The 22,151-nt window shown below is 41.6% G+C and overlaps 1 long non-coding RNA gene across 1 annotated transcript in view; it reads left to right on the forward strand.

Annotated features, from left to right (window-relative positions):
* Positions 1–420: 420 nt before the first annotated feature.
* Positions 421–22,151, forward strand: part of LOC133612127 (uncharacterized) — a 404,739-nt gene continuing 383,008 nt past the window's right edge. The window contains exon 1 of the long non-coding RNA XR_009816084.1: positions 421–678. This is a non-coding gene — a long non-coding RNA (uncharacterized lncRNA). The remainder of the gene's footprint in view (positions 679–22,151) is intronic.

Genomic DNA, 22,151 nt, shown 5'->3' on the forward strand with positions numbered 1-22,151 from the left:
ACAATATTTGAACAATGATGACGAAAACTGTCTTCTCTGTCGTGTCCGTGTGTCGAAAATTGTTATGCGCTTTTTTATTTTTATTTGATTTTGTGCGTGGCATAGATTTGCCTTGCGCAGAGGACGCTTGAGCAGTGCGCAATTGCACAGGCGCGCACCTTAGAGGGAACATTGTTGGAAAATATGGTCCCCGGACCGGTGGTTGGGGACCACTGACTTAGACAATATCAGCAACAAAATAATTGAAGACCTGAGTTTGTACATATTAACATTTACACTATATTTGAACACAACAAAAACATACATTTATTTGTGAAATATAACCTGAACCATATCGATCTTACAACGCCAGTATCGATCCAGCACTGTCCATACCCTTGGTATCGATTGTTTGGGTCGACCTCCCCGTGTGATTATGTGTCGGACGAGGACAAGCTGACAGGAAGCAGCACTTTCCCGCCTCGTCTGTGTTTATGTGAAACTTTGGAGAAACGACTGATAATTTCATGTGAAGGGAATTTGTTGGCGTGCGGGGAGAAAAAAGAGGGAGGGGAGGTCCTCCTGCGTTTTAGGGAGCAGATGTTTGAGAGAGGAAGGCTACAAACTCACGCCGAAAACAAACCGATCAAGCCGGAAGCCTGGGGCTTGGAGTGGACACCTTTAATTATAGCAACCGGTGTAAGTAAAAAAAAAAAAAAAAAAAAAATGTCGCCGTCGTCTGTGTGTTGGGGAGAACGGTGCATGACGTCGCGGGGGAAGTTGAGACGTGATGACGTAGGTGCGAAGTGTTGTCGGAGCTGCTCTCAGCCTCCTTGTAGTGTTTCGCTTTCTTCTGGCGTCACTTCAAATGATGTTCAGTGGCTTTTTGCCTCAACTAATGTCACTTGGAAATGTGCTCTCTGTGTTTGAATTGTTGGGAAATGTGGACTCAGGTGAATGAATGAAGGTGTGAGACTGCACCATGCACTTTATGGAATGACTGGTGAGACCGGTGGTCAGCAACCCGCGGCTCCAGAGCCACATGCGGCTCTTTAGCACCGCCCTGTTGGCTCCCTGGAGCATTTTTAAAAAAAGGATTGAATATGGACAAAATGGGTTTGTGTTTTAGTATATTTTTTGTTTGAGGGCAAACATGACATAAGCATTCCCAATTGTTAGAAAGGCCACCGTATAATATGTTTGAGTGTATTTGGTGAACATCGTTTTGTCCTACTAATTTCGGCGGTTCTTGAACTCACCATAGTGTGGACTGTGATGCAACAGTTTGTTTACATGTAAAATATTCCACTCCTTTGTCTTTTGTCCACCAAAAGATTCATGCTGTGTGTGAATGCTCAAGCTAATCAATGCTAACATGCTATGTATTGCCTCAACTTAATGGTTCTGTGATGAAGCTCTTAGCTCAGAACGTTTGTATCTCAAATCAACATTTCCCATTTAAATGAATTAAAATCAATTTAATCTGTGCTTGCATTATATCCCCTAACACAGGGGTCAGAAACCCGCGGCTCTCGAGCCGCATGTGGGTCTAGTGCAGGGGTGTCAAACTCAAATACAGAGTGGGCCAAAATTTAAAACTGAACAAAGCCGTGGGCCAAGGTTGAACAAATTAACCTTTTAATAGGGACCCAAACAAGTTTTGCATTGAATATTGAACAAGCAAGGCTTATATAACTTTATAGTGACATGCAAAATCGAGTTTCAGATAATAATAATTAAAAAATATCAATAGCATATCAAATACAATTTAAATAAAAATTGAATGCCTCTTTTCTATTTGCAGCCTTCTGAGGTAAATATCAACATTAACTTTTTCCACAGGCTAATAAATTAGAAAATAAAATAACAATGAATAAACCAACCATTCAGGACTTTAAACTGCTCAGTTTGCAACACACTGATCTAATCTGATGTGCCCAAGCCAGATACCTGGCATCTTTTTTTGGATGCTAATTCATTAATGTCGGGGCTCAGGCTTTGAGCTGAGGCAACCTTCATTATCGAACGAAGGTGTTCATCAGTCATTATATCTCGTAGTCCACCCGGACCACAGTCTTGGGGGCGTGCCTTAAAGGCACTAGCTTTAACGTCCTCTACGAGCTGTCGTCACGTCCGCTTTTCATCCATTCTAGCAACGTGCCGGCCCAGTCACAAGTCACGGCTTCTGTACGCACACACACGGGAATGCAACGCATACTTGATCAACAACGATACAGGTTACACTGAAGGTGTCCCTATAAACAACTTTAACACTGTTAGAAATATACGCCACACTGTGAATCCACACCAAACAAGAATGACAAACACATTTCGGGAGAACATCCGCACCGTAACACAACATAAACACAACAGAACAAATACTCAGAACCCTTTGCAGCATTAACTCTTCCGGGACGCTACAAAATACCCCCCCCCCCCCCCCCCCCCCCCCCCCACACACACACACACCTTGTAGCGTCCCGGAAGAGTCAGTGCTGCAAAGGGTTCTATTTATTCTGTTGTGTTTATGTTGTGTTACGGTGCGGATTTTCTCCCAAAATGTGTTTGTCATTCTTGTTTTGTGTGGGTTCACAGTGTGCCGTATATTTCTAACAGTGTTAAAGTTGTTTGTACGGACACCCTCAGTGTAACCTGTACCGCTGTTGATTGCATTGACTTGTGTGTGCGTGCAGAAGCCGCACTTATTATGTGACTGGGCCAGCACTCGTTGGACTGGATGAAAAGCGGATGTGACAAATTTTGGGAGGGGCACTGAAATTTGGGAGTCTCCCGGGAGGGTTGGCAAGTATGAGAATTAGCGGTGAATGCGATGTTACCGGAGCACCGTCGCTGTATATAATTGGCGGGCCAGCTCTAGTGTTAATTTGATATCACCTCAAGGGCCAAGTTAGCCCGCGGGCCAGAGTTTGACACCCATGCTCTAGTGGCTCCCTTGAGCATTGTTAAAAAAAGGATTGAAATTGGAAAAAGATGGGGGGAAAATAATTGTTTTTGTTTTAGTTTGTGTCTTGTTTGAGGACAAACATGACACAAACCTTCCCAATTGTTCGAAAGCCCGCTGTTTAATATGTTTGTGTGTATGCTTCACCGATGAGAGTATTTGGCGAGCACTGTTTTGTCCTAGTAATTTCAGCGATCCTTGAACTCATCAAAGTTTGTTTACATGTACAACTTTCTCTGACGCTGCCACAGAAAGACGTGTTTTATGCCGCTCCTTCTTTGTCTCATTTTGTCCACCAAACGTTTTATGCTGTGTGTGAACGCACGAAGGTGAGCTTTGTTTATGTTATAGACTTGTTGGAGTGCTAATCAGGCATATTTGATCAGTGCATGACAGCAAGCTAATCGATGCTAACATGCTATTTAGGCTAGCTGTATGTTCATATTGCATCATCATGCCTCGTTTGTAGCTATATTTGAGCTCATTTTATATCCTTTACTTTTGCCCTCTTTGTATATAATTTAGTTTTGCATGTCTCCATCCATCCATCCATTTTCTACCGCTTATCCCTTTCGGGGTCACGGGGGGTGCTGGAGCCTATCTCAGCTACAGTCGGGCGAAAGGCGGGGTACACGGGGTACACCCTGGACAAGTCGCCACCTCATCGCAGGGCCAACAGAGATAGACAGACAACATTCACACTCACATTCACACACTAGGGCCAATTTAGTGTTGCCAATCAACCTATCCCTAGGTGCATGTCTTTGGACACATTATCTGTATGTAATATTGGCTGCATTTCAGATAGTTGTTTGTGTGCCATGTTGTTCCAGACCACAGCAAACATTACCTAGCTTGCCAAAGATTGTAATAAATCCATTAGAAGAAGACATTCTGCCGTTTCCTTTAACTTGGACACACACATCTATACCTTTGGCCATTAAAAGCCAGTCATTTCCAGGAGTTATCTCACCTTCTGAAAAGCCTCCGTTTTACCAATGGCTTCTAATGTTGCAAAATTGTGTAGAATAAAAATTAAAATACAACATTTCTGTCAACGAAGATTTGCTTCAGCCTGCGACACATAGTCATTTTGATAGTAGGCTATTATAGCTAATATCAACACTTACGTCATGTGTTGTCTTCATTATAAGACTTATATACGGGCCTTTCATTTTTTGCGGCTCCAGACATATTTGTTTTTTGTATTTTTGGTCCAATATGGCTCTTTCAACATTTTGGGTTACCAACCCTTGGCTTAGGTGGTTGTAAGTAGTTGTGTCCAAATATGTCTTTACAAAGATAATATAATGTCTTTAAACAATCAACATTATTAGGTAATTTAATGTTAGTGCAGCAGTGTTCAAACATTTTCCATACCAAAAAAATCAAAGGATGCAGGGGGCCAATTTCATATTCCTATATGATTTTGTTATTCATACATTTCATTTCATTTCATTTTTATTTATCTCCTTCATTGATGTGCATCTTTGATCAATAGACAATTAAAAAAAAAGTAATATACACCTCACGGGATGATACAAAACAAATACAAAACCAGGCAAAAAATAAGTAAAATAATAAATGTAAAGCAAAATGTAAACACTTATAGCTGTCCATATGATCTTATTATTACTATTATTGTTCTGTCTTTTTATATTTTTTTCAATTGGAATATATTTTTACAATCTTTTATCTCATTGTAAAGAGAATTCCATAGTTTAACCCCCACCACTGATATACACATTTGTTTTAAAGTTGTCCTTCAATACTGATGTTTGAAATGACCTTTTCTTCCATGCTCTTCATTCTCAGAAGTGAATTTGCTGGTAATGTTTTACTTTTAGCCTTAAACATGACACATAATGTCTGTAACTTTACTAGCTCCTGTAATTTCAATAAAGCAGAATTAATAAATAATATGTTAGTGTGTTCTAAGTAATCTACTTTATGAATAATCCTTATAGCTCTTTTCTGTAGTTGATAGAATGCCTTTATGTTACTCTTATATGTTCTTCCACACAGTAGCTGATATATGGCAATATAAGTGCACAATACAATATACGCATTGCCCTGTAATCTAACACATATTTGACCTTGTTTAATATAAAAATACTCTTAGACATCTTTTTCCGTACATGTGCAATATGAGATTTCCATGTCAGACCGTCATCCAGTATCACTCCTAAAAATTTAAGTTCAGAAACCCTTTCAATATCAATTCCATCTATTGACAGTTTGATCGTTTCCTCCCTTTTCCTCTTACAAAAAATCATAAACTTTGTTTTTTTTACATTTAATGATAATTTATTGACATCAAACCATCTCTTAAGTTTAATCATTTCCTGTTCAATAATGTTTGATAACGCTAATGATAATGTTGTCATGATGCGTTGCCCGGATCATGTTTTATTTTAGTTTGACTCCCTTAGTTCTGTTTTCAGCACCCCTGGGTTTGTGTTATAGTTGCCATGAGGGCTGATTATGTTCACCTGCCTCTGATTAGTGTTCGGGACGCTCACCTGCTCCCGGGCACTAATCAGAGAGCTATTTATACCTGCTTTTCGCCACACTTAGTCTGGCTGTCTTGTTTGCTTCATGCGACAAGTTACGTTTAGTTATTCCTGTGATTCTTGTTCATGTGCTAAGCTTCGCCATATATTCCCATGCTATAGGCACGCTTTTCTGTTTATTCTTGTATTGTTGACTGATTTATGAGAATAAATCATCCACGCATTAACATGCGACCCCGACGTGACACGTGGTCATTCTGCGTAGTCCTGCCATGCTCATATCAGGCTCAAACGAGCCACCACACATCCCCACAGGTTCAGAGTTAGGTGGAGTAGTTCGACAACTAGAGGCAAGTTTGATTGTCAACTAGTCATCGAATACATTATTTTGTCAACTACCATAATTATAGAACACACCAAGTAATAAACCGCAGCCACTAAATTTTTGAACACATCTTATTTTGTACATATGTGGTCAGCAGAAGTCTATAAACTGGGTAACACATGGCACAAGGACAAAGCCTAAACTATTGTTACTATAACAATCCACAAGGTTAATATAGTTGGCTTCTCTTTCTTCCCCTCCATTTATTTGCTTTCTTTTGTATTTCAAGTTATCATTACATATATGTATTGTTGCATCTAAACAATGGTATTGTTGATAATAGAGGTAATTGTTATTATTCATTATCAATAGTGCTATTTCTATTGGTATTTGTATTGCTCTATTTGTAGTGTAATAATGTTCATTGTCGTTTCTGTATTATTTATTTCACTAACTGCTTCTTTGCTATCACTTTTACCATCATATTTGTACATATCCTATTTGCTGATGTTGTTCTATTGTTGTTGTTGTTGTGTTTGCTGTTGTTGTTTTTGTCTTTCTGTCTTTCTTGTCCCCACAATTTCCCTCTCTGTCTTCTTTTGTTTCTCTTTCTATTCCCTCCTGCTACGGCCCGGCTGCACCAAGTTATTATTACAAATATTAATAAAAATCAATTTAAATAAAGTAAAATACAAATAAGTCAACAAGAGAAGTATCCCACACTTATCTTTTGTAAAGTAAATGTGTACAGCCGATATGGGCATCTATAATACAATATAATTTGCCTGAGAAGCTGGACAGGACAAAAAAAAAAAAAAAAAAAGTCTATAAGCTGCAGTTGTACACATTGAACCATTAAATATTTACACAGGTGTTTGTTTTCATTCACAAATTTAACAAAAGACAGTGCCTATTAGGGTTGTCCCAATACCAATATTTTGGTACCGGTACCAGTACCAAAATGTATTTTGATACAAAATAAAGAGACCACAAAAATGTCATTCCATCCATCCATCTATCCATCCATCTTTTTCCGCTTATCCGAGGTCAGGTCGCGGGGGCAGCAGCCTAAGCATGGAAGCCCAGACTTCCCTCTCCCCATCCACTTCGTCCAGCTCTTCCCGGAGGATCCCGAGGCGTTCCCAGACCAGCCGGGAGACATAGTCTTCCCAACGTGTCCTGGGTCTTCCCCGTGGCCTCCTACCGGTCGGACGTGCCCTAAACACCTCCCTAGGGAGGCGTTCGGGTGGCATCCTGACCAGATGCCTGAACCACCTCATCTGGCTCCTCTCGATGTGGCGGAGCAGTGGCTTTACTTTGAGCTCCCCCGGATGACAGAGCTCCTCACCCTATCTCTAAGGGAGAGCCCCGCCACTCGGCGGAGGAAACTCATTTCGGCCGCTTGTACCCGTGATCTTGTCCTTTCGGTCATAACCCAAAGCTCATGACCATAGGTGAGGATGGGAACGTAGATCGACCGGTAAAGTGAGAGTTTTGCCTTCCGGCTCAGCTCCTTCTTCACCACAACAGATCGATACAGCGTCCGCATTACTGAAGACGCCGCACCGATCCGCCTGTCGATCTCACGATCCACTCTTCCCTCACTCGTGAACAAGACTCCGAGGTACTTGAACTCCTCCACTTGGGGCAGGGTCTCCTCCCCAACCCGGAGATGGCACTCCACCCTTTTCCGGGTGAGAACCATGGACTCGGACTTGGAGGTGCTGATTCTCATCCCAGTCGCTTCACACTCATGACCACATCAAAAATGTCATTATTGGCTTTATATTAACAGAAAATCTTATGATACATTTAACATGAGTTTCTTATTGCAATCAAAGAAGCATTAAATAACATTGCGAACATGCTTGACATCTTCTCTTTTAGTACTAAGTAAGCAAACAAAGGCTTCTAATTATGCGGCTGACATATGCAGTAACATATTGTGTCATTTCCCATTCTATTATTTTGTCAAAATTATGAGGAATAAGCGGTGGAAAATTAATTATTAATTTATTTATTCATTTACTGTTAATATCTGCTTTCTGTGATTACCATTTTCTATCTACAATGTAATAATCACTTATAACTGTTGTTTGATACTTTACGCAAGTTTTGAGTGATACTACAAATTTTGGTATCAATCCAATATCGAGTAGTTACAGGGTCATTCATTGGCCATCATTAAAGTTCTCCTGTGTCCAGGGACACATTCCATGGGTTTCTAAACAATAAACAAAGAAAAAAGATGTTGTGATAATAAAAAATATATCGATGTAATCTTTGTAGTATCGACTATGTACGACTCTTGCACTTGGTATCATTACAGTCGATGTCTGTGTAGACCCACCCATGGCATTTGTTTACATTGAGGAGCGTTGGCTTGTTGTTAGTGGTTAGAAATGGTATTCTCCTACGGTGTGTAGTGAAGCATGTTTACCTATTCCTCGTCCTGCAGGGATGATATTTGTAAGAAACGTAGTTTATTTGCTGCCATGGCAGCTAAAACACTACCGACTGCGGATGGACGTTAGCCGCTAGCCAGTAACGGCTAACAAGAGCAAGAGCTAAGCACCTCGGCGCTTTAGTGTTTATAGCTTCAACTTTATTGTTAGGTTTTAAACCAAAATGCGTCCATTCTCCTTTTTCTATCTCCACACTGTTTCTGCTTGTAAGTACTATGTGCGTGTGCGTTGCCTAACATGCGCCACTGCTTGTTTTACCAGCAATGTCACGTCGTGACGACGGTGCACCGTCATGTGCGGGAACAAAAAAAAGTACCAGTATTTTTCAGAAGCAGTGTAGTACAGTTTTTAATTAATTAGAACTGCGGCACTTTATTAGTACCGGTCTACCATACAACCTTGGTACCTATATATAACATGGCATATACAGTAGCCTACCGGAAAGGTCATTGAGCGCAGTCCTCCTCCTGCGGCCTTTCGGGGCTCGTTAGTGGTGGTGCACCGTTCCATGCAGGTGAGGGTTTTTGGGACAATCGAGCGGTTGGTTCCGTACAAATGATTTCCTCAGACAAACGCTCCTTCGCCTCTCGGTGACAGCATTTCAGTTATGACAATTTCTGTGATATTCCGCGTTAAACAGTCGATTCCGTTTTTATTGGTCAATTCTGTCATTCCGTCCGCGACGTCAAAGAGGAAATCATACGGTACTCAAATTGCGCTACACGCCCCAAACTGATTAGTAAAATATCCATCCATTCATCCATCCATTTTTCTACCGCTTGTCCTTTAATAGAAAAACATAATCTGAGCAACACATGCGCTCCGTACCGTCTCAGGTCAACCAAAAGTTTTTTTGTTTTTTTTCATAAATCTATAATCCATAATTTAAAGACAAGCTTTTTGTTATTATTATTATTAGTCTCAACATTTCAGCCTTTTTCTTCTTACATTGTGCTGTTTCGATCTCTATTTTTTCCCATTTTCCATCCATCCATTTTCTACCGCTTGTCCCGTTCAGGGTTGCGTGACAAGCTTGCCAACCCTCCCGATTTTTCCGGGAGACTCCCGAATTTCAGTGCCCCTCCCGAAAATCTCCCGGGGCAACCATTCTGCCGATTTTCTCCCGATTTTCACCCGGACAACAATATTCAGGCGTGCCGGGACGGCACTGCCTTTTGCGTCCACTTTTTCACCATACAAACAGCGTACCGGCACAGTCACATGTTGTATGCGGCTTCAGCATACACACGAAAGTGACTGCAAGACATACTTGATCAACAGCCATACAGGTCACACTGAGAGTGGCCGTATAAACAACTTTAACACTGTTACAAATATGCGCCACACTGTGAACCCACACCAAACAAGAATGGCAAACACATTTCGGGAGAACATCCGCACCGTAACACAACATAAACACAGCAGAACAAATACCCAGAATCCCTTGCATCCCTAACTCTTCCGGGCTACAATATACACCCCCGCTACCACCAAACCCCGACTTATACAGATCTCAAATACAGATCAGCGGGTACCAGAAGGTAAGAAAAGTCTCTTTTGCATAATATTGTGAAACAAAACGCCAGATAATATGTCTTACCTTATACACACACCATAATAATACTCGTATGTTGAAGCACAGTACAATCCATCAAGCGATGCGACTTCATAGCTTACCAAAGTCTTACTAAAACATTTTGATGGATTTTTGAGCGCCGTGTGTAGTGTTCTATATTTTCAATGGAACATATAACATTTTGGTGTTGTGTCGGGGTGGGAATCTTTGGGCGCTGTTTAATTTCGATTCAGGGGTTACAATTCCATTACTAAGTGATTATTGATGCGTCTTTAATATATGTATATTGATACACTTTTTTGCAAGAGAAACAGTGCATTGGTAATAAGAAACTAGTGTAATTTCCCTTATATTTCACTAAAATAATGTAAACGTGTGCACACTGGAAAGTTACAACTTGGTTGAACAGGAGTAAAGGTAGCAACCTGGTATCTTGAATCCAATAGACTAAAATGTGTCTTTCCTTTTACATATTTAAGAAAAACAATAAACATAACAAAAAAACATGTTGGTACTGCTCAACATATATGCCCCTAAGATAAAAAGTGCTTTGCAGCTTTTTAAGATTTGTAAATATAAAAAGTTATTTTTGAGTTACAATACATATCTGCAGCTCAACTGAACATTCAAGCTTCAACCGAATCAACATTTAGGCTTTAATTACTGCAATAACCTAACTGCAAGAGGTTGAGGTTTTTTATTTTAGTTTCTCTCTTCCGTTTCCAGCATTTGAGTGATTGACATCCTTATAAGAATTGTCGAGCCTTGCATCCCGGTCAACTTAGTTCGAAAATTGTGGAAAACAAAGAGGCTACGACGAAAGGCCAAGGACAGTGTAAACAAAGGACTATTAGAGTAGCATGTATAGCACTGTATGGTTTTTATTGGTTGACTTTTCAGTTTGGCAACATGATGTATTGCAGACAAAAGCTCAAAGTCTTCACAAAGCAGATTTGCAGTAGCCCAGAGGAGGGTGCTGTCCACATAAACCTTTATTTTTCAAAGATGTTCTATTGTGTCGCAATTTAAGAACATTTTGATTTAATGTCTAAAAATATCATGACTTCCTTCACTCATCATTTTAGCTGTTGTATGCATTTGAATGTATGAATTCTAAAAATCACAAAACAAATCGCAACTTTTGTCAGAAAAATGACAATGGCAATGCTTCTCAAAATCGTGGTACTAGTTTGTTTTGTTGCAAGAGTATTTTTTTCCAACACAACTGAGCTTATATATACTGTGACTCTTACCTAATTCGCTTCCGTCGTGCTTTTAAATTAGAATTTGAAATAGAAGGAGCTGTTCGAATCTCACAGCAAGGTGTGTAGCTGCGGTCAGCAATGTTGGTTGTCTCAGTGTTGCTGTCCCAGAGATGCCGCATACCAAGCTTCTAAGCTCTAAATTTTAGAACCATCTGTATTACTTTAACAGATTTAAAATAATTTAAATTCTGACGTTGGATCGATACAGAATCGGCCACACCCAAATCGCAAAGTGTTTAAGAATCGAAAAATGACCACACTGTCATCTCAGTTTTGTTTTTTGTAGACGCCATGGATAAAAGTGAATAGGTCATGCTTATAAACGTTTTAAAACCTCCAGACCGAAAAAAGGGGGTCTTTCTTTATGTGAGGCTTGTATCAATATACCGTATTTTTCGGACTATAAGGCGCAATCCTTTAATTTTCTCAAAACTCGACAGTGCGCCTTATAACCCGGTGCGCCTAATGTACGGAATCATTTTGGTTGTGCTTACCGACCTCGAAGCTATTTTATTTGGTACATGGTGGTCTGCAGCATCGCGTGGACATCGGGGGCGGTACCTCTGGATTGGCAGACCGGGGTGGTGGTTCCTCTCTTTAAAAAGGGGAACCGGAGGGTGTGTTCTAACTATCGTGGGATCACACTCCTCAGCCTTCCCGTTAAGGTCTATTCAGGTGTACTGGACAGGAGGCTACGCCGGATAGTCGAACCTCGGATTCAGGAGGAACAGTGTGGTTTTCGTGCTGGTCGTGCAACTGTGGACCAGCTCTATACTCTCGGCAGGGTCCTTGAGGGTGCATGGGAGTTTGCCCAACCAGTCTACATGTGCTTTGTGGACTTGGAGAAGGCATTCGACCATGTCCCTCGGTAAGTCCTGTGGGGAGTGCTCAGAGAGTATGGGGTTTTGGACTGTCTGATTGTGGCGGTCCGCTCCCTGCATGATCAGTGTCAGAGCTTGGTTCGCATTGCCGGCAGTAAGTCGGACACGTTTCCGGTGAGGGTTGGACTCCGCCAAGGCTGCCCTTTGTCACCGATCCTGTTTATAACTTTTATGGACAGAATTTCTAGGCGCAGTCAAGGCGTTGAGGGGATCCGGTTTGGTGGCTGCAGGATTAGGTCTCTGCTTTTTGCAGATGATGTGGTCCTGATGGCTTCATCTGGCCAGGATCTTCAGCTCTCACTGGATCGGTTCGCAGCTGAGTGTGAAGCGACTGGGATGAGATTTAGCACCTCCAAGTCCGAGTCCATGGTTCTCGCCCGGAAAAGGGTGGAGTGCCATCTCCGGGTTGGGCAGGAGATCTTGCCCCAAGTGGAGGAGTTCAAGTAACTCGGAGTCTTGTTCACGAGTGAGGGAAGAGTGGATCGTAAGATCGACAGGCGGATCGATGCGGCGTCTTCAGTAATGCGGACGCTGTATCGATCCGGAAGGCAAAGCTCTCAATATACCGGTCGATCTACGTTCCCATCCTCACCTATGGTCATGAGCTTTGGGTTATGACCGAAAGGACAAGATCACGGGTACAAGCGGCCAAAATGAGTTTCCTCCGCCGGGTGGCGGGGCTCTCCCTTAGAGATAGGGTGAGAAGCTCTGTCATCCGGGGGGAGCTCAAAGTAAAGCCGCTGCTCCTCCACATCGAGAGGAGCCAGATGAGGTGGTTCGGGCATCTGGTCAGGATGCCACCCGAGCGCCTCCCTAGGGAGGTGTTTAGGGCACGTCCGACCGGTAGGAGGCCACGGGGAAGACCCAGGACACGTTGGGAAGACTATGTCTCCCGGCTGGCCTGGGAACGCCTCGGGATCCCCCGGGAGGAGCTGGACAAAGTGGCTGGGCAGAGGGAAGTCTGGGTTTCCCTGCTTAGGCTGCTGCCCCCGCGACCCGACCTCTGATAAGCGGAAGAAGATGGATGGATGGATGGATGGCATGGTGAAATGATAAGTGTGACCAGTAGATGGCAGTCACACATAAGAGATATGTGTAGACTGCAATATGATGGCAGTCACACATAAGAGATACATGTAGACTGCAATATGACTTAACAAGCTTGTCAGAATGACCTAATGGACATCTTACCAGGAAGCCATAAACATCTCAACTTGTCCAAATTAAACATTTTTATTGGATGTGTTTGTTACATCAGCAAGGCAATGTTAAAGGTTTGATTGCACGAAAAGATCAGCGTCAGTCATCAGAAGCGGCAGGGAGGCAGATATGATCCATGCTGGCATGAAGTGAGATTGGGCATACTTACTGTATTCATGTGCAGATTGTAATGTATTTGTTCAATCATAATGAATAGCAGGTTGCATTAGCAGCTTATTTTTTGCTGATCTGGTTGTACCTGGCACTGCATCTTTTGCCTCAGCTAGTTCTACCTCCTTATCGAGGAATGTTCCTTGGAAAATATCAGGTTGCAGCTCACTGAAAAATCCAGATCCTTAACGTCTGTGTAAATAGAAAATATATCAGGGTAAGGATAACCTCAGACACATATTGTTCCTGCGTACAGTGCACTCCCTATCACAGAGAAGTGACTTAATCATACAAGGTAATTTTGAGTTTAAACACGCTAGAATGGTCCTTTTGTTTTCAGAGACATTAGGGACTGAGCGAGATCATCTAGTTTGGACTGAGTCCGAGTCTGATTCCATGGGAGAACGACTGCTTGTTTGTTAACGCCAAAAAGCTCTCTTGTACTTATGTGATGAAAGCAAAGTCTGCTTTGACTTCCACTGAGTAGAAGTAGAAGGGCACGGAGAAAAGGCTGTGCTTGGTTTAAATCATCTTATTTTTGTTACAGCTATAAATATGATTATGCCAGATGTGGCATGCAGTACAAGGGTTTGTCAGGAGCTATAAACGGGTGATATAAAAGGCTGTTTTCCTCTGGTCAAATCAGCACCAGGAGGTACACTTTGGATAAGAGGGACTCCATGGCTTTTCTGGTTGTTAATCACCCCCAGTTTGACACGGCATCCCACCATCTTGGTTTATGTTCAACCAATTGGGATTTATCAGTGTCACTGTGTGCATGTGTGAAGTCAACTTGTTCGTGTTGATTTATATTGTTGTGTGTATGTGCATAGTGGAGATACATGCATGATTTATTGGGTTTGGACCGTTTATGGGACTTTATGGAGTGAACTCCTCGCCCCCCCATGTAACGTGCTGCAGAGTCTTCTCGTCTGATGGTGGGGTTGTGTCCTTGTGTTACGAGCACAGCATCTGAGGCCAAGCCCAGTCTGCAAGAACATTCTGCCACCAGAGTCACTAGAGAACAGGAAACAGAAAAGTCTTGTTCAGTCTCTGGCTTGAGAAACTGGATGAATTTCAGCTGTGCAAAGGATTATTTCACAGGACTTTTCACATTCAGGGTAGATGAAGAGAGATGCCTAAAGGGCCAAGTTTTTACGCGACCAAAGACCCTATTCTGTAATCAAAGTGGTGAAAGGAGCTAGCTAGATGACTTATAACTTACAAACTTACACATTCCATTTCTATAACACTTTTTCTCATTGGAGTCACGAGTGAGCTAGAGCAGTGTTTTTCAACCACTGTTCCACAGTCTGGTGTGCCATGGGAGATGATGTAATTTCACCTAATTGGGTTAAAAATATTTTTTGCCAACCAGTAATTATAATCCGCAAATGTGCCGTTGTTGAGTGTCGCTGCTGTCTAGAGCGTGGCAGAGTAACCGTGTAATACTCTTCCATATCAGTAGGTGGCAGCTTTGTAGATGTCGGGAACATGGTTTGTCGTGATCACAATATGCGGGAGGCAGCGTGTAGGTAAAAAGGTATCTAACACTTAAACCAAAAATACACAAAAGGCTAGTGCCGCTAAGAAAAGGCATTGAAGCTTAGGGATGGCTATGCAGAACGAAACTAAAACTGAACTGGCTGCAAAGTAAACAAAAACAGAATGCTGGACGACAGCAAAGACTTACAGCGTGTGGAGCAGACGGCGTCCACAAAGTACATCCGTACATGACATGACAATCAACAATGTCCCCACAAAGAAGGATAGCGTCCGCACAACTTAAATAGTCTTGATTGCGAAAACAAAGCAGGTGTGGGGAATAGCGTTCAAGGAAGATATAAAACTGCTACAGGAAAATACCAACAAAAGAGGAAAGACCAGAACTAAAACACTACACACAGGAAAACACCAAAAAACTCCAAATAAGTCACGGCGTGATGTGACAGGTGGTGACAGTACACCTACTTTGAGACAAGAGCGATAGTGATGCATGCTTGGTTATGGTTTGAATTCATATCCAACGATTGCGAGAAGAACTTTTTACTGTCAAGATCGGCTGCTGAGTTTCATTTTTTTAATGCTTTCTGCTGGTGGTGTGCTTCTGGATTTTTTCAATGAAAAAAATGTGCCTTGGCTCAGAAAAGGTTGAAAAACACTGATCTAGAGCATATTCCAGCTGACTTTAGGGGAGAGTCATGGGACATCCCAGATTGGTTACCTGTGAGGCTGTATTTCACAGCAATATTTGGACTTTGTTTGACGGGTCTGAATGCTTTAAAACATTGGTTTACTGACAGAGTTTTGACCCGCCCTACTCTGCTTCTGATTGGCTGTAATCTCACAAAAACTGGTGTACTAATAGTCTGCTAGGTTCCTGTCATTCATATAAGCTCTCAATGCTTCACAGTGGGCGAGGCTGAGCAGTGAGTCATATGGCTGGGTAAAATAATTGAGCTGATAGATCATGTATCGTTATCTTTAAAACATTTTTTACATTTTGCAATATCGATTCACAAGGCATAAAATAGAGTCCCAGAAGAATAGCTTGCATATTTACTGTTATAATTTTGCCCTTGAAGAAACATTACCTTAAAGGAATTTGTAGTAATGGTATGTTGCAATAGAAGTACACTTTTGCTTGCAATCATTTCTTATTTCAAAATTGTACTTTTGATGCTTTAAATAAGGTTTAAACCAGGGCCATTCAACTGGCGGTCCAGGGGCTAAATCCAGCTCGAGAAAGACACAAGACCACCCCCTCAGTTCAGTTTAAAACTTGGCAGAGGCTAACATTCTTGCAGCAAATTCCTAAAAGTACTACATCGCTCCTGTTGGTCCAACTTGGAACAGTGTAAACAAACACATTGGCAGTTTAAACCTACGAAAGGGCAGCTTCCACTGCAGTGATTTAAACTGTCCAAAGTTGTTTATGGTGAAGAGAAAAAAAAGTGAATTTGTATTTTGTTACAGATTTCAGACTTTTCAATAATTTAGTTTAGGACAAATCCAAATCGAATTGATTTGAGAAATTGACCTTGATACCCATCCCTAGTGAGCACAGAACATACTGCAGCAGGAACAGAGACAATAGAAGTTTGTGAAAATAAGAATAGTTATCTTTAATGGACCTCACAATACGAAGGTCCTGAGTAGTCGTGAGTTCAATCCCGGCCTCGGGATCTTTCTGTGTGGAGTTTGCATGTTCTCCCCGTGACTGCGTGGGTTCCATACGGGTACTCCGGCTTCCTCCCACCTCCAAAGACATGCACCTGGGGATAGGTTGATTGGCAACACTAAATTGGCCCTAGTGTGTGAATGTGAGTGTGAATGTTGTCTGTCTATCGGTGTTGGCCCTGTGATGAGGTAGCGACTTGTCCAGGGTGTACCCCGCCTTCTGCCCGATTGTAGCTGAGATAGGCTCCAGAGCCCCCCACGACTCCGAAGGTAATAAGCGGTATAAAATGGATGGATGGATGGGATTTCAATGGGAATTAATGTATCGATAATTTTTTGGGGAAAAAAATTATAAACATTCACAGTGATCCCCTCCAAAAAATCCAGAACCGATAAATATTTTGTGAAATTCTACAAAGGTCAAGCAAATGTCACTATTTTTTTTTACCCTAAGATTCATCCTGTGTACGATCATTCCCCAACGTGTCCGTTATCTTGTTCGCTTTGTAAATTTAAATTAACAGATAATTTCAAACATATTGGGGTTTAGTTTTTTTTGGAGTCACCCTGTATATTGCAAGATTGATAGAATTGCCCAGCTCTAGTCACCAATCAATCACAGTACACATACGTAAACCACTTAAACAACAATTTACACACACATTCACACAAATAGACAATTTAGAGCAGCGGTGCCCATTACGTCGATCGCGAGCTACCGGTTGATCGCGGAGGATGTGTCAGTCGACTGCCAGCCAGGCATGAAAATAAATAGACCTAAAAATGAGCGATCATAAATCTTCACTACGACGTCACTTTCGTCACTTGATTGAAATTCAAGGCACCTGAGGATCTTGTGAAATGATGCCGGCTGCTGCCAGCTCAGTGTGAAGGAAAAAAGACCGTCAGTAAGGCGAGAAACACTTTTTATTTGAACCGTACCTCCCGTCAAAAGCCTAAAGACTGACCGCACAGTTCCTGTCTTCACAATAAAAGTGCCGCTCCATCGCGCTTGCGCTAACAAAATAAGAGTCTCCGAAAGCCAGCGCAAACAAGCGAGCAAGCTACGGAGTTTGCCGCCAATGTATTTCTTGTAAAGTGTATAAAAACGAATATGGAAGCTGGACAAATAAGATGCCAAAAACCAACCACTTTCATGTGGTATTAGACAGAAATTAGGAACTTTTTTTCTCCTCTGTTTGAAAATTTGGACATTATCAGCACTGCTGTCTGATTCCAATCAATGCAAGTCATCAGAATCAGGTAATACACCAACTTATATTCTTGTCTTCATGAAAGAAAGTAATCTATATGTTAAACAGGCATGTATATATTCATTAAAACACCTTTAACATGTGAACAAAAATGGCAAAATAAATAAATATAAATTATATATATATATATATGTGTGTGTGTGTGTGTGTGTGTGTGTGTGTGTGTGTGTGTATGTATATATGAGGTAGATCACCTCGACTTGGTAATTTATAAAGTAGCTCGCCTGCTGAAAAAGTGTGGGCACCCCTGATTTAGAGACTTCAGTTAGTCTCAACATGCATGTTTTTGTGGGAGTCAGCCGGAGTACCCGAAAAAAACCCAAGATAAGCACAGTAAAAACATGCACACTCCACACACAGACGCTCCAGCTGAGATTTGAACAACCGATGATGAAGCCAACAAGCTTGTAGTGCCACACAGTTTTTTACTTTTACTGATTAGATTGGTTGATAATTAGCATAACTTTGTAATCAATGAAAATCTGATAAAATGCTCAACTCACTGATCGATCTATGGCGTCATAAATGAACCTCATTTTGAATGAAACACAATTATGTCAGGTTTGCGTGCCAGAGAGAATATCACCCCAGAAAATAGCAATCTCAATGCTAAGCAAGGACATCTTGAATCACATTTTTTGCAGAATCATGCAGCCCTCGCATACATTTCCTTGTTTTTAACCAATCACACATAATTGTCACACCAAGTCATGCCTAAGGTGCCTTGGAGTATAGAAACACCGACAAGAATATAATTTTTGACCCACAACCGTTGCCGTCAGCAGACATATTGGGGTCAGTCCAGTACAATATAGCACCATTTTCCATGATGTTCTCAATGATCTCAAGGCAGCACACAGCTGCAATAATCTATGAGGTGACGTGATGTGCTGGGAAAATTCTATATATTTTGGTAAACACAGGTTGTACGGTTATGACATCATCATCATCTGCAGCCATTCAAACATTTTTGTCAATGAGTTTCAGAGAGTTTATGGAGAACTGTGAGGAACAATAGATTATTGAAAAAGCTCAAAGAGCTGTGAGCCTTATTTAAAAACAAAGTAAAAAATGTCCGGTTTGGGCTGGTCGATTGTACAATCGTGATTGGTTGTTGTGAGAAATTTTAGCTGGATCACGGTGATGACCTTATTAATTTGATCGAACATTGCAGAAAAAGTCAGTGACAACAGCAAATCAGAGTCAACCTTTTTCTGCTCCGGTTACAGGATACCGGTGTACCGCAGAAGTAAACAGAATTGTAGATATCAGAAGTTCAGAAAGTACCACTGATAGTCACACGCACACTAGGTGTGGTGAAATTATCCTCTGCATTTGACCCATCCCCATGTTCACCCCCTGGGAGATGAGGGGAGCAGTGAGTAGCAGCGGTGGCTGCGCTCGGGAATCATTTGGTGAGTTAACCCCCAATTCCAACCCTTGATGCTGAGTGCCAAGCCGGGAGGCAATGGCCATCTTTATAGTCTTTGGTAAAGGGCTGGGCGATATATCGATATACGCGGGTTTGTCTCTGTGCGATATAGAAAATGACTATATCGTGATATTCGACTATACGTTCTCACGCAGTTGCTTTTAGCTGCTGGCATTACACTACAGGCTCTTCCCACTCCTTCTTGTGTCTCCTCACAGACAGCAAGCGCACCTTCTTACACACGTCACATACTGTCACGTCATACGTCACATACGTATACGCCCTCCCGGAGCAGAGAGGTGCGGCATGGTTAACGTTAGCTGTGGTGCGAGTGGTAATATGAGAGAAAGAAGGTGCAAATCTGGTAACAAATGAAGGAAGAATTAATTCCCAAGAAAAACAGCAGGGAGTCCATCGTCTGGCGGTCATTTGGCTTCAAGTGGGAATATGTCGAACAGACAACCGTAATTTGTCAAGTGTGGGGCGAAAGCGTTGCTATAAAAAGTAGCATTACTGCTAATATGTAGCATCATTTGAAAAGTCATCTGCGAGAGAATGAAAAGTGCTTACTCCGCATGTCAACATCGCCATTCGGTGCCACACGCCCACACAATCAAAATGCAGACGCAAACAAAAAAGAGTCGACAACAAAAGGAGATAATGTCCGCAGGAACCTACCACATAGCAAAGGACAAACACTATTTGATTTCCTATTATGCAGCTAATTTTTATTTGACACTTATTGAAATATCTTGTGTGACATCATGTTTTTAAACTATTGTAGTGGCGTTCTGTACAAAAAGTGCACTTTAATTTAGTGTTGTTTTGATAAGTCATCTTAGTGACATCATGCACAAAAGTGCACTAATAGTTTCAGTGTTTCCCACAGGACAGGCATCTATTTGTGGTGGTGTGGGTGGCGGGTGGCGGCGGCAGCGGCGATGACCAAGAAGAACGCGGAGTTGGAATATAATTACAACATTTTATGTACATATTTATATACCTTTTCGGCCGTTGAAAATATTTTTCTATACTCATCTGTGTGAAGGAGTGAACATACAACATTAGAATTTATTACTAACGAGCAGAACCGCTCTATGTACAGTGCCGTCTAACCTTAAGCGGCAGCAGCTCAACACATGCAGGGTTCAACGTTAAGGTTTTTTTCTACTTGCCCGACTTCTCAAATCTACTTGCCCCAATATTTTTACTTGTCCTGCCTAGGTTTTTTTCTGGCTGTGTAGTGCCCATGGCTTACATCTTACTAAAATTCTTCCCGTTGACTATTTACAACACTACACAGTATTTATTATTATTATTATTATTATTATTATTATTATCTATAATTACATTTAAATGGCATTGCATACATGTAAAATTAAATGCTATTTCACATTATTTGACCAGTAGCAGTTACACTCATCTGAACAGGTCAGCCACCTGTTTAAAGCCCGATCACAGTTGAAATCTTGAAATGAAGGGCCTTTAATGGCCAGAACATTAACCTGGACAACATTTTAACAGCTGGTTGGCTCAGATTTTATTCTTTTCATTGCATTCACATGCTGCAGTGGACAGTGGACAATTTAGCTTCAGTCCATGTGTGTTTATTGACAACAGGGTTATAACCTGGACACGTTAGCTCGTCGGTATGAAAACACGTGACTGTTACTACGTGCGTCTGCCCCGGGCCACGAGTCAAACAGCGGCGGTGTTAATGAAGCAGCGTCAGGCTGCTCATCGTCAGTGAAACGCTCGGTGAAATCGTGGATTAACGTTAAATATATGACGATCCGCGAGCGATGCAGCTATAACCTATCTACCTATAACCTATATTACCCTCGTATTTTGATCCCGTCCGTCCGTCCCTCTTCTCCTTCTTCTTCTTCTTCTTCTTCTGGCCCACCAGGTGAATTAAGTGCTATTGGCGGAGTTACAATGCATAGTAGGCTACCGCCACCTACTGCACCGGAGTTGTAACTACAAGCAACATTCACAGACAGTCCCATTGCTTTTATGAGCGGTCGAGCGAGTCAAAAGCCGAAAAATCCATTTGTGGCGGACGTAATTCTTTCGTGGCGGGCTGCCACAAATAAATGAATGTGTGGGAAACACTGAGCTTGTTTTAAAATGTCTCTGACAATCTTGCACTTTCTGTTTTGGAAATAACATGAATGTTTGTGCCACTGCTTAATAACTGTTTAATAAATACAGTTTTGGTAAATTTACTTAGTTGTGATTTCATTCTCTGCCGGAAAGTTTAAAATGAGCATATATTAATGCAGTATGAAGAAGAATGTTTTAATGTAGACACCTAGAATCATCATACTGCTGTGATTATATGCATCAAGTGTTCATTCAAGGCTAAGGCAAAATATCGAGATATATATCGTGTATCGCGATATGGCCTAAAAATATCGAGATATTAAAAAAATACCATATCGCCCAGCCCTACTTTGGTATGACTCGGCCGGGGTTGAACTCATGACCTTCCAGTCTCAGGGCGGACACTCTAACCACAAGGACACTGAGCAGGTTGAAAAGAACGACCAAACTTGGTGTTATCTAGGGCCTATGATTTCCAATGATTGTCCAATAAAGATGAACTTTTATATTAAATACAGAAAGAAACACAAATTGACATTAGACTGAAATGCTGTCATTGTGAGGAGAAGGAACATTTGTCTGGGGAAAGGGACAATGCACTTCACAGACACTGACCTCCATGCACCCTTCTCGGGACTCTCATTTAGACCTCAAAGTGTATGAAAAAACTACAAAACTAACTCCGACATACAGAGATGAGCAGCTCCCAAATTACTTCTACGTGTCAGGTAATACACTCATTTTTTTTTTTTACATACCATCTTCATTGGTACAGTAAGTCAATGATAACTTGACAGCTTCTAATACTATAGTTTGGCCACC

The sequence above is a fragment of the Nerophis lumbriciformis genome, linkage group LG10, assembly GCF_033978685.3.
Source record: "Nerophis lumbriciformis linkage group LG10, RoL_Nlum_v2.1, whole genome shotgun sequence".
Taxonomy (NCBI): domain Eukaryota; kingdom Metazoa; phylum Chordata; class Actinopteri; order Syngnathiformes; family Syngnathidae; genus Nerophis; species Nerophis lumbriciformis.